This window comes from Elephantulus edwardii, unplaced genomic scaffold (genome assembly GCF_000299155.1).
Source record: "Elephantulus edwardii isolate Elephantulus edwardi_28Jun2011 unplaced genomic scaffold, EleEdw1.0 scaffold00038, whole genome shotgun sequence".
NCBI lineage: Eukaryota > Metazoa > Chordata > Mammalia > Macroscelidea > Macroscelididae > Elephantulus > Elephantulus edwardii.
In genome coordinates, this window is record NW_006399788.1 from 17,541,111 (window position 1) to 17,546,531 (window position 5,421).

At 40.0% G+C, this 5,421-nt stretch overlaps 1 protein-coding gene across 3 annotated transcripts in view; it reads left to right on the forward strand.

Moving 5' to 3' along the window:
- HMBOX1 (homeobox containing 1) overlaps positions 1-5,421 on the forward strand; it is a 361,830-nt gene that overhangs the window by 289,950 nt on the left and 66,459 nt on the right. The gene's annotated exons all lie outside the window — the stretch shown is intronic.

Consider the following 5,421-nt stretch of genomic DNA (forward strand, 5'->3'; position numbering starts at 1 on the left):
AATCCTTGCTATTGTGAACAAAGCTGCAATAAACATGGGTGTGCATATATCTGCTTGGATGTCAGCTATGGTCTCTTCAGGGTATATTCCCAGTGGTGGAATTGTGATCCCTAAGCAGTTCTTAACAATTAGAATTATTGCTATGCCTGAATGAAGTTTAAGAAGACACTACAAGTGTTGAAAATGAATTTTCTCTGTAAAGTTTCCCTTCAAATAAACTTTTAAAAAACACAAATAAACACAAAAAAGCATTATTCTACAAATTTAAGAAAATGAAGGTTTACCGTAGCCATGCTTCCTGCTTAGGCCCGAGAGAGAGAGAAGTGCAGTATTTTCATTTTCTGCTCAACTTCTAAGACCTTTGATTCAATTTAATAATAGATAGTGATCCAATTAAATGGCTATATGATAAAAAAGAATCCAATGAAAATGACTCAAAATCAGAAAATTGACAACCCTTTTGTTGTTATTCCTTAGCCCACACCATGTTTTCCTCACAAAAAATCACTCCACAGGAGCAAAGTTGAGTCTCCTGGAGTTTACTCTTTTGCTTAGTCTATGGGAATGCAGACTGACGTGTGCAGCAGGCCTCCCTTGGGCAGTCGGGCCATCACTGCAACACTTGGCCAGCTCATCTTGCTTTGCCTTTTCCCTCTCTCCTGAAGTCATCACTGTTCTGAAAGAGAAAATTCTGGATAAATACACTGTACATTTTGGAATTAAGGGATGCTGCAAGTTGAATTTTAAAGAGCTTATCCTCTTTTCTACGCCTTATGGAATGACTCAGGTGGAACATAATGAACTACACCTCCTGTATCTCTGCAAATAGAAGGAAGTTCTATAACATTTATATGAGACAGCAGGAGTCTGAACATGACCTCATTTCAATCCATTAGACTCTTTGAGGAAAAAAACAACAAAACTTTCCCACTTATTGACAAGTAAAGTTATCCCAATCCATTTCTCATAGCCCGTAAGAAGATGAACTGTCCTTAAATGCATTTTAAAATTGGCAAATTATACTTCCTGGTTCCTTTTTGGTCAAACAGAAATAGCCAAAAGAGAAATGATCATGATGTTTTTTAGGCAGATTAAAAGTTCTTCTCATCCTTGTATATAGATTTGTTGCCAGCAGTTTTATTTTGTACAAACAGCAGACCTCTCATTGCTCTAGTTCGTAAGTCAGTTAAACAGGACAGAAAGACCTTGCGTTCCTCATACTGTTCTGTGGCAACAACTTACAAAGGAGTGAAACATAATTAGGTAAATCCTGGTGTTGTATATAATGAGTTACCAGTGGCGTATATGATTCATCACAGAAGCAGAATTATAGGTGTAATAAAGCATAATACTAATAGAGACCAAGGTATAAAAAAATATTCACAAGAAATTTAAGGATTTTTTTTATTTCCATTTCCTTTTTTAATTCAGCAAATATTTATAGAGCTTCTGTTTTCCAACCAATGTGATATACACAGAGGAGTATAAAAAGACAGATGTGATCGTGTATATCTTACAATGTACACAGTAGTGAGTGTATTAAGGAATTACTATTGTTAAGTAACCGTTCACAGCACTTAGGAAAGTTTGCATATGTGTTTGGTGTTTCATGCTATTGGAATGTGGATGAATCTCCTACTTCTTTTTTGTACTTACCTTTTGATTAAGGAAGCTTACCTGAGATGTACAGTAACTGGTAACAAAGTCTCTTGTGGGAGGCTTCAGACTATGCTTTGAAAATCTGTTTTTTTTGTGCCGTCAAGTCACCTGCAACTCAAGTAACCCTTTGTATAACAGCACTGAAGCCTGCCATGTCCTAGGCCAGTCTCACTGATTCCAATACACCTACCCCCATGGCCCCAGTTACTGTGTTACTTAGATTAGACTAGCACCAGAGGTTGAGCCTTCATTTTGGGAATCTCCAAGAAGGAGGAACAGTTGCAAACAGATTCTAATGTGATTGGAATGTGGAATGTTAGAAATAAAAATATAGAAAAATTAGAGATTGTTAAGGAAGAAATGGACCATGTTAATATTGACGTACTAGGCATAGGTGACATGAAATGGATTGGCATGGAACATTTTGAATCAAATAATCATATGCTCTACTACATTGGAAATGAAACTGTGAGGGGGAAAATAGGGTCATATTCAGAAATAGAAAGACCATTTCTAGTTCCATCTTGAGCAACAGGATAATATCCATATGCATACAAGAAAAACCTGTTAATGCTAGCATCATTCAAATATATGTACCAACCACCAGAGCAAAAGAGGAGGAGATACATGACTTCTACCAACCTTTGCAGTCTGAAATCCAACCAAGATGTGATAGAAATAATGGAGGACTGGTATGCAAAAGTTGGAAACAGGGACGAAAGATCAGTAGTTGGAAAATATGGACTTGGTGACAGATAAGGCTGGAGATGGAATGATAGAATTCTATACAATCAGTGATTTATTCATTGCAAATACTCTTAATAAGAAACTCAAAGAGCAAGTATGCACATAGACTTCACCTGATGGACTACACAAGAATCAAATTGATTACATCTGTGGAAAAAAAGTTGGAGAAGCTCAGTATCAGCTGTGAATACTAGGCTAGGTGCAGATTGTGAAACAGACCATCAAAAAAATGAAATCAAATCCATAAGAACCATAGTTTGAGTGTATCCCACTTGAATTTAAAAAACATCTCAGGAACAGATTTGAGGACATGAATATTAAGGAACCAGATGAGCTGTGGAAAGATATCAAGAATATTATTCTGGAAGAGTGCAGAAAGTCATTACAAAGACAGGGGAAGAAGAAAAGACCAAGATGGATGTCAGAAGAGACTTTGAATATTACAATAGAGTGCTGAGAAGCCAAACAAAGGGAAGAAATCAAGACGTTAAGGAGCTGAATAGATTTCAAAAGGCAGCTTGGAAAGACAAAGCAAAGTGTTAAAATAAAATATGCAAAGAACTGAGTCAAAAAATAAAAAAGGGCCAGACTTGCTTGGCATTTCTTAAGCCGAAGGAACTGAATGTTGAATGATCCCGGAAGGATCAAAAGAACACAGAGTCACTGTACCAAAAAGAATTGGCTGACACAGAAGAATTTAATGAACCAGATATGATCAAGAGGGAAGAGTGATGAAGGAGGAAGTTCTGAAGGGGTTGGCAAAAACAAGGCCCCAGAAATTGATGGACCAATTGATATATGTCAACAAACACATGCAGTTCTGGATATGTTCACTAGGTTGTGTCAAGAAATCTAGAGAAGTACCTGGCTAACTGACTGGAAGAGATCCATATTTATACCCATTCCAAAAAAAGGTGATCAGATAGAATATGGAAATTATCACTCGTATTATGTCACTGTCTTCGCTGGCAACAAACAGTGACACCCTCATGGGGGTAAGCACTATGGAAACACACTACTCTGGGAGCCGTCCAGAGAGTTGATCCAGCTCAGTTTTATTGGGGGCTGCGGTGCACTTATATACAAGCAAGTAAACAGGAATACAGGGTAGGGTGGGCTTACAGATGTGCGACATGCGAATTGGATAGGAGAACCTCAGCCTCGTGCGGACCACTCCCAGCTCAACAGACATGGCAGCCACCTTTCAGGTGGTGAGCTTTCTCAAGCCAGTACAGCCAAACACAGGAGAGTTTCTCTATCCCGTAGTAAAGGCCATTGAGAGGCTTACACTTATCTGGAGCTAGGTGATCTGTCCTGGTCAGAGGCCCTCTCTTCCTCCCCAACATCCCCCAACAATATCACATTCAATCAAGATTACACTGAAGATTACAAAAATAACTGGAACACTGTATTGACAGGGAATTGCCAGATAATGCAAGTGGGGTTTAGAAGAGGTCGTGGCTCTAGGGGCATGATTGCCAATGTTAGATGGATCTTAGCTGAAAGCAAGGAGTACCAGACGAATGTGTTTCATTGGCTATGCAAAGGCATTTGATTGTGTGGATCACAACAAATTGTGGGTAATCTTGAGAATTGTGCTCATGCAAAACCTACACTTGGACCCTGAAGTAGTCATTAGAACTGAGCAAGGAAGCACTACATGTTCAAAATCAGAAAAAGTGCACATCAGGGTTACATCCTATATCCATACCTTTTCCGTTCACATGAGGAACATATAATTTGGGAGGGTGGGCTTTATGAAGAATGTGACATCAGGATTGGAGGAAGACTTAGCAACAACCTGCACTATGCAGATGACAAAACCATGCCTGCTGAAACTGAGGAGGATCTGAGGCATATGTTACAGAAGGTCAGGATCTGCAGCTTTTAATATGGATTCAAGCTGAACATCACGAAAACAAAGATTCTCACCTCAGGACCAATTGGCGGTATCATGATAGAGCAGAGCTTGAAATTGTTAACACCTTCAGCTTGCTTGGCACCACAATCAGCACTCTTGGTACCAGTAACTAGGAAATCAAAAGACAAATTGCATTGAGAAAGTTGCTGTCAGGGATCTCTTCAGAGTATTGAAGTCCAAGATGTCATTCTAGAGACCAAGATGTGCCTGATCCAGGACATGATCTTCACAATTACTAGCTGTGCCTCAGAAAGCTGAGCAGTGAATAAAGATGATAGAAGAATTGACGTTTTTTTGAGTTGTAGTGCTGAAGAAGGGTATGTTGAACATAACATGAACTGCCAAGACAACAAATAGGTCTGCTGTCTTGGAGAGGGTGAAACCAAGTTGCTCCCTGGAGGCATGACTTTTGAAGCTCCATCACACATACTTTGGCTATGTGACCAGGAGGGACCAGTCCTTGGAGAAAGATACCGTGCTTGGAAAGGTGGAGGGACAGTTCACGAGAGGAAGACCCTGGTTGAGATGGACTGATGCAGTAGCTACGGTAATGGTAATGGAGGTAGGTGTGTCTGAGATAGTAAGATTGGCTTAGGATAGACCAGGGATCAGAGGTACTGTATAAAGATAGGGCCGCTATGAACTTGACAGCACATAATAACAAGATATTTAGGGAAATATGTAAATCTCCTCCTTATGTCTCCTCCCCCACCTCCATCCCCCGTGTTGTGTACTGTCAAATCAGATTCGACTGGCAATAGAGGGGATTTCCCCTCCTCCAGCAGAGCATCTGATGAATTCAAATCACAAACCTTCGGGATTGCAGCACAGCTTCTTGCCACTGGGCCACCAGAGACCCCCTCCTTATGTCTTAATCCCCCCACTAAGATAGTCAGTTTCTTACTTGCCCAGTCCTCTGAGGGGACAAACATATCTTTCTCTAGAAGGACCTTTTTATTATAGTTGCATTGCGTCTATAAACAAAGGTACAGTCATAGCCAGCTATTGTTGTTGTTGTTGTTATGTGCCGTCGAGTCGTTTGCAACTCATAGCGACCCTATGTACAACAGCCCTAAACTGTGCTCTATCCTGTG